Below are 12,232 nucleotides of genomic sequence, written 5' to 3'. Positions count from 1 at the left end.
AAAACGCAATAACACACCCATAGACCCTGGCTGGTGCCGTGGGCTGCCATTCCACACTTCTCACGATTCCTTCTATAAAGCTCCTAATCGTAGAAAGAATACAGACCATTATGTGCCCAATACTGTTTCTGCTTTTGCGTGATCTCTTCTGCTGCACTCAGTCCTGTTCTCACGGCGTCCTGTGCTCATTGTTCTATTGCCTGTAGGTATGAATAGAGCATGCAATAGGAGGTAAATATTCTGTCAGTTTGAATTTCTATTGCATACTAGCCTCGAAGTTGACTAGCAGACGCATGCAAATTCAGGAGCGATTATCATCGGCGAAAGGGTTCGTAATGAAGGCATGCGTAGCAATTATTTTAAGGAAGAAGAGCAATCCCGCGCTACACGTAGGTCCTTAATGGCGCCATATGCCGAAGCCATTTTTGACAGCGCCCACAGCAGCGGCAACACTACCAGATAGATGTTCGCATAATAGGGCTAGCATAACCGAAATTAAGGGCATAAACGCAAGCCTAGATAGCCAGAACGGACCAGTATTTTAAACAGTGGTACTACACTCGAAATCATGATTCAAGATCCCAGGGTACTTACATGGGCCGTAACGAAGATATAGCTCACGTAAGGAGATTTCTTGCCATGTGTGTCATTGAACAAAAACCTAGGAACGATGTGTACATTCCTGTACTAAATATGTCCAGCAGGGATTAGAGAAAGCCTTGTTTGCGACTACCTCCACAAGAGATTCTGGTCTGCAAGTTTTGCGAGGTTATACACGAGATGGTCAATTAAACTTCTTTCGGGGCGAGTCGGTGTACATTGTACACAAAAAAATTATAGAGGAAAAAAAGCAAGCACGCATCGATCTTCTGAGGATACACAACAAAAGCGCACATGGAGCGCTTGTGGTGTGTGTCGTCACCTTTTCTGTGAGTGGTAATTTTATGTTTTATATTTAAGTCTACATGAAATAGCCAAAAGTAAGTAGAGTGAAATTGCAATCTTTAAAATATATTTCAACTATGCTGGTCTGCTTGGCTCCTTTGTTAATATATTCTTCAGGGGCAGTTTCTGATTCACGTAAAAACATGCATGCCCTGCGCGCAATTACTATAGTGTTATTATCAGAACGCGCGCAACAAGAGATCTGTATATTGTCGTATACTGCTTGACGCAATAAAATGTCGGTCAGCAACGCATTTCACCACCATTATGTTTTCATCAGCGATGCGATGTACGGTTTCCTATTTCCGCAATGTCCAGATAATTGATCAGGGTGAGCATCGAACGGAGTGTTCGCCTCTGTAGTCTATACACGCGAATATATGATGCTTTCGACAAAGTTTTAGAAGAATCCGGCACGAATGGGTTTAAGAGCAAGGCTCCGGAACGTGACTCGCAGAAATCGCAGGACATCTCCTGAGCCTGCGGGCACATGAGTGCTACCGAAAGCATATGTTCACCTTTCTAAATATGAAAGCTTTCATATGCTATTCGTAGAAGGAGGAATGGCTTAGAAGAGGTTGTTGGTTTGAGTGTTCGGTGCTGCCGCACGTTTCTCGCAACTGTATTCAGGTATAGTGACAGATCTGTCGAACGCTTTTGTTTCACGAAAGCATGTCCTACGGCAAAAATTAGTCGAATCAAGCAACCGCTTTTTGTCTCTACGGAAGTATTTTCTTTTACCCATTCGAGGCTAGACTGATCTCGCAGGGTGCCTGCATTTAAAAAAAAGGCGAGAACGGCTCTGGCCAAGTCCAACGGGAATGGCTTAAATTATTTAAAGGAGTATTCGCGCTGCATCACCTCAGAGAGAGCATTGCCTTACAGGCAGCCACAACACTGCTAAGCATACACACGGCTATAACATTATGCTTGCGTACCACAGATTTGTTCATATACTGTTAGCACCGGCCATATAGTGCATTATCGGGTCAGACGATGAGCGAGGCTTGCATAATTGCTCTCATAACAAAGCGTTCGTCTTGAAAATTGTTACCGAAATTACTATTCGAATGATTCGAATCCGACTGCAAGAAGGAAGCTAATCTCGTTGCTCATGCTGTGTTGCATGTGTGCCGAGTTCCTGAGTGAATGATATATTCACGATGAGAAAATATTTATTCGTAGTGGGAGTTCTCCGGCGTAAAAGTTTCCGATCTCCAAGTCGCTGTGCGTCGGCTTGGCAAGAATCTTCATATACTCAGTGCAATAAGCCCGGTTATCCTACGTTATGGGTACCAAGAGGCACAACATTGTTGCTTTGTACCTGCAGGTAAATACCTTGCTGATGAAGCAAGGTGTTCCTCCAGTCGGCTTGCGAAGCTCGTGTGGATTTTTTGTTTTCTATCCCTGCTCGATTAGTGAGTCGTCATTTGTTACGGTATAATCGACACAGGAATAGCGGACTTCAATAGAGTAAGAAAACGTTATCATGCAAAATTGTGGTTTAACAAACAGGAGGAAGTTGTTTTAAAAGATTTTAAAATGATTCTATTCTTTCTGGATTGTAATTATATTTATTCGCTCTTGCTCGACATCTCAGCAGCAAACAGGGCCGCTGCTGAAGCAGTACAGTTATGTACAGACAAATTTTGCATTTTCATCTCGTATCAGTGGCAGGAAGCCTAAGAAGTTATCTTGCATTAACAAGGAAACAATTTGCATATTACGCACTGATCAGAGCAGCATTTTAAAGCATGTGGCAAAAATATCAATTTCTAATGCAAGATGCATCAAAATATTAGCCCCACATGAATAATGAGGCCTTCAGTGATGCGGTGCTAACTTGCTGTTACAATCACTTTTTTCTCTCTCTTGAATACTCCTTTTAAGATGGAGGAAATTGCATTTCATTTGGGGCGATAATAAATGAAATATTGTCGAATGCTCCCAGGAAGAGCTGTGGCAAAGAAGAATGATTGAAAATAAAACAAACATCATCTAGGTTACGACCATTTACAGAAGGCATATTTCTGGGGTTAACTGGTCTACCGAATCTCCGGTCAGTCATAATTTTAAAAGCTAAGAGGCACTCCTATAACTTCGTTAAGAGTCTGCACACAAGGATAAGTGGGCTATTCTTTGTCGTGCATCAGAAATATAATCAATAGTTCCTACAATAACCTGAAGTCGTTCTCAGCGTGATGGCATTGCGTAAAAAGAAATATCAACACCAGGATATCCACGAATTCCATAACCAACTGCACGCTTTTTTTATTTATGTATCGAGAGTACCGCGGCCGCCTACATGGCTCTCGTGAGTTTCTGTTGGATAGTACAGGCGTTTTTTAGACAGGAGAGCTCAGCTAGAAAGCTCTGGAAAGACCGAGATCCATATCCACAGTGTGCGGCAGCTGCTCACTTTCCCCTGCGATGATTGCGCGCTTTACACAAAGTGTCTCTTTACCGTAAACTTATATGGCGACTTGTACAATATAGTTACAAACATGTATAAAAACTATTCAAGCGGGTACCCTCCATTTCCGAACAAAGACGCCACTAAAACCTGAGAAAGAATTGGTTTGAACATATTTTTGTAAAATATAAGCATTAACGCCACAAACCTGCTGAGTCCGCTTGCTGGGACTTCATCGTCATCATTATCTTCTCCTGCTTCGATTTCTTGGCTCTACACTTCCCCGTACGCAGCTGAAGCCCACTTGGCAACTTAAATGGCGTCACGTGATCGGTAGGGCTTTAAACAAACAACGTGCGTGACCTAAGTTTTCGCAGATCAATGGCAGCTTGTGGTGAGGCGGGCGATACGATAACGTTACTCCCTGCGCTGGGTAAGGACGGCAAACGGTCCATTGTAGTGGCGCAGCAGCTTTTGTGAAAGCCCCCCTTCCTGATTGGCCGCCACAGCAAGACCAACTTTCCAAGCTGGTACCGACACGACGGCGCTGGGTATTCTAGCGATCCTGAGAAGCTAAGATGCTAAGACGGGCAAGTTGGCGGCCTTCTTCGACAGTCCAGATTGTCTTGGCAACTAAAGTATCTCCATCACTACTGGTAGAAAACGGGAGCACGAACAGGACATCTCCACGACATCAGCAACAACGAACGGAGCAAGGTTATATTACGGAAACCAACTTACTCCTCTCGTGAGTCCCAGCACGAGCCGCTTCTTGGTCATCATCATCTGGCCCTTGGTATATATCTGGGCGCCGAGTATTATTACGTCTCACCTCTAAAGCCGAAGACAGAGACCGAATAGAGTGATCCGCAGTGATCAGTTTAAAACATGGTAAGAAACATCTGGAAAAACTTGTGAAATCAATCTAGAATAGCCTGAAACCTATTACAACTGTGTGGATCGGCTGCAATTGTTTGAAAAACATCATCGTGCATCTCGTGCTGTGAATAAATTTGTAAAGGCACGTCTAAGCGACACTGAGCGCAAAGGAAGAGCATAGGAAGGTAATGCGTGATAAGGCCGCACTGCAGCAGCTGTGAGTAGCAAAACATGAAGATTACAGGAGCTCGCGGCTTATCATTACCCCTTCAAAGACCTAATGCCCTAATCAACTGCATAAATTCGTATAGGTAGCTTGCATGAAGTGATGTATTCTAGGTATTCCGCCACGATGTTGTCGTTGGCAGCAAACGACGCAGCACAGCACTGCCACAGAGCCTCATGTACAAAGTCGCGTAGTGTGCGCAGACCATGCTGGCGCGATCGAACAGGTTAACTTCTGGTTCTTCATGATTTAAAAATTACATCTGCACGAGGGCGAGGAGGGAAATGGTTCCTCTAGCGATGCCGACGCGAATGGCTCACACGGGCCAACACACGCGAGATTGAAGCCAATACAAGCAAATATCAAACTACTCGCCGGACCTGAAATCAAGAATATCGGCGATGTTGACGGTTTGGTTTGGTTTTGGGGTTTAACGTCCCAAAGCGACTCAGGCTATGAGAGACGCCTCAGCGGCGTACTCAGGGGACCACCTGGGGTTCTTTAACGTGTGCTGACATCGCGCTGCACACAGGCGCCTTACTTTTTACCTCTATCGAAAAGTTGCGGCCGAGGCCGGGATTCGATCCCGCGTCCTTCGGAACAGTAGTCGAGTGCCGTAACCACTGCGACGCCCCGGCGGGGTTGACGACGGGCGGTCAGAAAAAGCGTAGGTTGAACAGGTCCGCGCCACACTGCTTTGCATATGTCCGTAGCGCTCCCGATTTTTCGGGCACAGCGTCGACTCGTACGTTCCTCAGGAATCTGCCGACAATTGCATGCATGTAAGAACAGCGCTCTAAAAGCCGCGTGTTTGCTCGGTAGACTGCTGAAAACGACAAGGCACTTGCTCAATTCAGCCTGGCTGCGCTTCTCGCCGTCTGCTACCAGCGACAACATCATGGCGGATTGCCCAGCATGCATCGCTTCATGCAAGCTCCCTGTATTCCTGCACACAAATCTTTGCAGCCCATTTAATTCTGCTTGAACATAAAGCATCCTCATAAAAGCTAAACTTCACCAAATCACGTTTTCGAACAGTATGAGAAAGAATACTGATGCACATAACCTGAATTACAACCTGTCGTTTTCAGTGTAGCCAGAGTATGGGTCGTGCTATATATATATGAATTTGTCATATGAATATTAAATTCTACCCCTACATTTGTTTTCGAACATTGCAGATTTCTACAGAAAATATTGGCACACGCTGTACTTGCGATCTGAGTGACGGCACGCAAGGAAATTATGAAGATGACACGGAGTGTTTGGTACGTATTGTTCCCGCCTTTTTGTATTATTTCATACTGCTAATACCTGAAAGCTTCGTCTTTCTGTTAACAGACCGTCGATGAGGGTTACAATGGAGAATCGACTGCAAAAAGAGAAAAATGCAAAAATGGCAGTTGTATTTACGTTCCGATTAATAAAGGTTGTACGAACACTCCAGAAAACGCAAAGGTATGTGAAATTAAATATTTTGACTATTTGCTTAAACAAGTTCGGCCAGAGTGCTCCATTAGGTAGCACGCGTGGTGTATTTTTATGTGCGTCTGCATCGATGACGCCTCCCTCGTTTGAATCCCAATACAGACAACTCCAAATGTTCTCAGTTATTCAGCACCGAAAAACAGAGCAGTCTATTTATTTAAACATTATTGCTGTACCTACGGCAAACGCAAAACTTCTAGGCAGCGCAGCGGGAGCAGCGGCGTTCATGAAGACGGCGTATTTGCTGTGGTGAAGAGAGAAGCCGCGCGGGAAGCTAAGCGACAAAGCGGAAATGGCCAGCGAAAATCTTGGTGTCGGGATTTATTGAAAGGAAAAGGCAGAGAGGTTGGCCTGAATAATTCAAATCTGGCCTGCTACTCTGCACTGGGGAAGGTGAAGGAGAGAAGAAAGAAGGTCATGATGGGTGACGATGTGGGAGAAGGCATATGAAATATATGCCTTGGTGTCGGGAACTTAGGCACAACAAGTGAAATTTTCTCAGCACCAAAACAGGCCAACATCACCTTACTGTTCCCGTCTGATTAAAGGCACATGAGAAGCAGCCTTATTACCTATTATGCCTTCTTTCATTTGATTATTAATTATATTTTTTGCGTAGAAAGCTGCAAAATAGTGTATAGCGCATTAATACAGATGTAATTTAGGAAAATATGTGTGAATTTGGAGAGTGCGCCTTACTGCGTAGCTGAGTATCCCCAGCTTTCGGCCAGTTTATTAGCCTTATCTGGAAATAAAACGCAGTACCCGAAAAAGAAATAATCGCTCTTATAGAGGTGGTTAGAAACATAAGTCGATTTACCTCTTGGTGAGATGCAAATTATATGCCGGCGCACGTAATGCTTTATTTTCATTTCGTGTCAAGATGCTGCCAGGTCAGAAATAGGTAGTATCGGGGATTTCAGACCTTGGTGATAGAGCGGCATATATCTTGAGAACAATTAGCGCACCTTAATAGGGGAATGCGATAGCGTCGTGTATGGGCATATTAGGGATGCGTGAAAATTAAAAGACGATACGAAATGTGCCGCGCTAGAAAGAGTATCAGTAAAACAAGCGGAGTTATAGGGTGGGCAATAGTTAAGTGAATGAGCACTCGCTAAGCATTGCAAAATTAGTTGACTCATATCCGTTTTAAATCAACTCGAGGGGTTGTTTAGGTTAGTTTAGCACAGCAAAGCATAAGCTAGGATTGGCAAAGGACATAATAAAAGCATGCGATCCACCATAATTTGATTGCGCTAAACCGCATTAAATTGGCACGCCACACTACCAGTGGCGCACGTGTAACGTAATAACAGCTCGGTTACCTTCCCGCGTTGTCTGTGCATTCTACAGAATGGATATGCGCGCGACGTTTTGTGAGTGACGTGTGATCGAAAAGGTGCGCAGCGCTTCTCCGGTTGCTATGTTTCTCTTACGTCTCTGAGTACTCCGAAAATATCTTGCGGTGCAGAAGTAAGTGACATGTTATTTTCTTAACATCGGGCACTGTCCCAATTGTCCCCCAGGTAAGCCCACAAGGCTCTTCGTAAATAAGCAATGCAAATATCTCAATAAATAGTTAAAACTTAATTATATGGAATGTTACTTGAAAGAAACTACTACCTTTTTATGAATTAGGAGGCAGCAGCTACTGGATTGGTTCGTCCTATAGAAATGGGCAGCTTCTCGTCCTGAAATAAATGCAGTTGTCTAGGTTGCTGAATCCGATGAGGATAAAGAACCTAGTAAAGACCGCACAGCGTAGTTCCCAAGCGTGCTCTCCTACAAGAAGAAATTGTGCTAGGAATCGAAGCCGTGACGTACAAGGCAGAATTGGCACCAGTTTATATTTTTCTTAGCACTCAATTCCACTCATCATTTCGAAGTGACGCACCCGTAGTTAGGCATTACAAACAAGCATAAAATAAGGTATTACTCTTAAAGGAAAGCTGGCATGAAATGCGAATGTAAACCCAAATAGGAAAAACATTTTACTCTAAGGAACATGCTATTAACCTGAGTATGCGGTGGAATTTACTGTAACAAACTGCCACCCTTAGTAACAGCTTTGCAAGCATGTGGAAAATGCGCGCGTACTTGGTGGCCTCTTGAATGCGTATAATATTGCCGGATCTGACGCAAGGACAAAAAACCAGTCGAAATCTATACCTTTGTTAGTGAGTGAGTGAATGGTTTCTCTACCGTAAACACAATGGGAGCTAAAACGCGGTGCACCTACTCATATAGGAACTTACTTACGTTTTTCAAGATTGCTGGTGTGAGTATCATGCTGAATAGCTCTATATTCTTCACAAGATTAACGGGTCATGCTAGAAACGATCACAGAGCAAACTACCAACGTTATGAGAAGCATGGATTTATTTTTTTTTATATCGCAATGTCAGGAATGGTTCCGCGATTATGTAGACACGGCGGAATACGAAGGAGGCAACTCTTTTGGTATCGTGGGCGTGAACGACTCGGGTAAAACATTAATGGCAGGTTCAATAAAAACAAACAACTCAGGAACAGCGGAGGAGGCGGCTATCGCCATGGAAATGCTGAACACCAAAGCGGTTACCATAATTAGCGACTCCAAATCTGCTATAAACTATGTTGCGAGGGGCATGATCTCCAAAGAGAGAGAGCAAATTTTAGGATATAAGGACTGGAACAAAAAAGAGGTGGAATTAATAAGGGTGTCGGCACATCGGCGAACAAAGGAAACAAGTTGTCTCTCAGTATAGCTCAAGGTATGTCTGCCGAGCAGTGAGCCAGGTGGATTCCCCCAATTTCTCGAGAGATGCACTAATCTCATTTTATGACTACACTAATCACTTTAAACTAGAAAGGCGGATATATCCTCCACCAGACAAGAAACTAGACAAAAGGCAGGAAGTACTCTGGCGTCGGCTCCAGACGCGTGCTTTCTTCAGCCCATCTAAATTAGCGGACAGGTACCCAGTACAATACAATTTAAGTTGTAAACACTGCGGCGAAATAGCCGGGTACGAGCTGCAAAAAAGCGCCCCCACCGGCGGACCTTCTCTAGAGCGGTGGAAGACTATACGGGCCAGCTCAGACCAGCTGACGCAAGTTCGGGCTGCTGAGTGGACTTATAAGGTCGCCGAGAGAAACGGACTTGAGGCCATCTAAGTGTAGCACCGACAAATGCTCATTGCTGACAATAAATGTTTTTCAATACAATTATCAAACTGAATCTAACATAAATGGAGCCTAGTGACTCCGAACAAAGAGTAATTGTAAAAACGTTTTGGTGATTGCCCTCACTCGTCGGCGGAGCCCTAAAGGAAACGATGGGAAGAAATAATATTGCTGCCACATGTGAGCAATCACTCAAGGGCCCTGTATTTAAGTGGTGTTGCGTTCATAATCATAAAACGAATATATATGCTCACTCACACGGCTATCAACGGCAGTCGGCTGCAGCACTCTTCGTACAGCAATGAAACCTCGCTTACTTGTAATATTCCTCGCCCTCCTAACTCAATACTCGACGTATGTTTTTCTGAACTTACAGAATTGTAAAATCGACTTCAATCAAATTAATCTGATAATAGCAGGAGACCTTAATATTGACATTTCAGAAACAAGGAAGCCTGGTGTTGAGTGCTATTTAGACTTACTTGCCTCATACGGAATAGAGAATATGATTCGTAGTTATACTAGAGAAGAGGGCACTAGACTTACTCAGTCGTGTATCGACCATATAGACTCCCGAATTATGACGTTAACGCTGCAGTAATACGAAGAAAAGTGGCGGAGTTCACTGTGCTTTGTGTGCTCAAACACGATAGGGAAACGTCAAGTCAGACTGTTAGAACGATAAAAATTATCGATAACAACTGTTTGGACAACCTCGTTCAAACTTTTAACTGGAAGATACTGTTAACTCAAAGTCACGTTGATGCTTATAACTCTTTAGTAGCTAAGTTTGATGAGCTGTATGCCAGTTCCACAAAGGAGGTTAAAATCAGGTTAAGGAATCCTGAGAAGAAATGGATAACGAATGATATACTGAAATTATCTCATCAAAAAGACAAACTTTGGAGTGCGTATAAACAAGATGTCGGAAATCTAGCCTTGAAAGAGCAATAAAGGGCACATCGTAATAAACTTACTGCTGCACTGAGGCTAGCAAAGAAGCAATATTTTTCTGCGGAATTTTCTAGGTGTAGCAAGAATAAAAGGAAAACCTGGAATCTATTAAGTGGGTTATTAGGTAGACAGAAAAAACCTAATTTGGATGAAAATTTGCGTTGTACTTTCGGAGAAGTGGATTCTGCGATCGTTGCGAATTCTTTTAATGACGCGTTTTTATCATCTATTAGAGAGCTGAAAACGCGAACTAATGATTCTACCATCCCCTACCAAGGCAAGAAAACAATCAAATAGGCCGCGTTTCCACCTGTTGATGACGAAGAGTTGTGGAACCTTATTCAGACGCTACCAGACAGCAAACCACCAGGATACGATAGGATTAGGTCGCGTGATTTGCGGAGCGATTACTCCATACTTAAAGAAGCACTTTTACATATACTCAATGGTTGTTTTAATACAGAAGACATACCGCCAGGTCTTAAGATCTCAGTTTTAAGACCAATTTACAAGTCGGGAAAAAAGTCGGATCCAACCAACTACAGACCGATTGCCATACTGCCGGTCATTAGCATCTTGATGGAAAAAATTGTCCACCAATACATGACATCTTTTTGTGAAAAGTATTCATGTTTGAGTACTACACAGTACGGTTTTCGTCGTAATATTGGTACGGTTTAGCTTCTCGAAGATTGCTGCGATTTTATCAATGGTAATTTGGATGAGAATTTATGTGTTGTTGGGTAATTTATGGATTTATCGAAAGCATTCGATACCGTAGAACACTCTGTTTTGTTAAAAAAATTGGAAAGTGTTGGATTCCGTGGTCCATACCAAAAATATTTTGCAAGCTATCTGTCTAATCGTAAACAAGTAGTAAAAATTAATGAATCATTTAGTACCTTTTCTGATACTCAGTACGGCGTACCACAAGGTTCTGTTTTGGGGCCCTTCTTGTTTAATATTTATGTAAACGATATGGTTGACCTAAAATTAAATGCAAGGTTATTTCAGTATGCTGATGATACGGCATTAGTAATATCTTATGAATCAAGCCCACAGGCACTGAAACTACTTCAGTACGATGTCAAAAAAATAGTAGGTTGGTTTTCTGGAAATCAAATATACATAAACAAAAAGAAAACTGCGTTGATATGTTTCCGAAATCCGCACAAGAATGTTGACCTTTTCGCGTCGATTCTTTTGCATGGTAGTGACTGTGCCAATTGTGACTGTTCGCTGCTGCCCTACTCGAACAGTGTTAAATATCTCGGCCTGTATCTTGATTCTAATATGTGTTGGTCGTCTCAAATTGACCACTTATTAAAGCGACTGCGTTCCCTTTCTGTGCAGCTGTATCGTATAAAATACACTGCACCTGTAAAGTTGCGTCAGACTGTGTATAAATCTTAGGGAGAATCTATGCTTAGATACGGCATTTCTGTCTATGGATCATGTGCGCCCTGTAAGATTAGGAAGGTTGATAAGTTGTTGTGCAGAATCTCCACTAATTTGCTGTATGGAACTGCTTATGAGAAGGCTGACTACAACACCAGGATGGCTGAAACAGGTGTTAGTCCCCTGCATGACTTGTACGTGCAAGTGGTAGTTCTAAGAAATTACTTTTCTAACCAGTTCAAACAGCTAGATAAAAAACCCGAGTCCCTTAGGCACATAGCACGTTACAAGGTACCAAGGGTTTATACCAATTATGGCAAAAAGACACGACAGTTTTATATTCCTTACTATTTTAACAAACTACCAGCAGATTTGTTGGGTTGCGATTCTATGAAGGCTACTAAATCTGCACTCAAAGCGTGGATTGTAGGTCGCGAAGAAAGATATTAAGCTTCTTTGTAACTTATATTCGTTTTTTTTTTGCCGATTTTATTACGTTTATTGACTATAGGTATCAGTGTCTTTTTAGCTATTGAATGTACTGAGAAAACTATATATGCATTGTACCAGCTTTTTTCTTTTTTTTTCTTTTTTGACTGTGTACTATCAGCGTTTTTATATTGAATGCATACCGCTTTGACTGCCGTAGCCCTCCCACAAGCGCTTGCGCTTCTGCGGGCACCCGCTATTTATTGCATGCATATTTCTCGCAATAAACTTCATGTGTGTATGTATATTACTGACGACATAAGTAATATTTA

The sequence above is a fragment of the Amblyomma maculatum genome, chromosome 4, assembly GCF_055883805.1.
Source record: "Amblyomma maculatum isolate TAMU_Amacu chromosome 4, ASM5588380v1, whole genome shotgun sequence".
NCBI classification, from domain to species: domain Eukaryota; kingdom Metazoa; phylum Arthropoda; class Arachnida; order Ixodida; family Ixodidae; genus Amblyomma; species Amblyomma maculatum.
The sequence above is the reverse complement of the archived record's forward strand: the minus strand, read 5'-3'. Positions refer to the sequence as shown.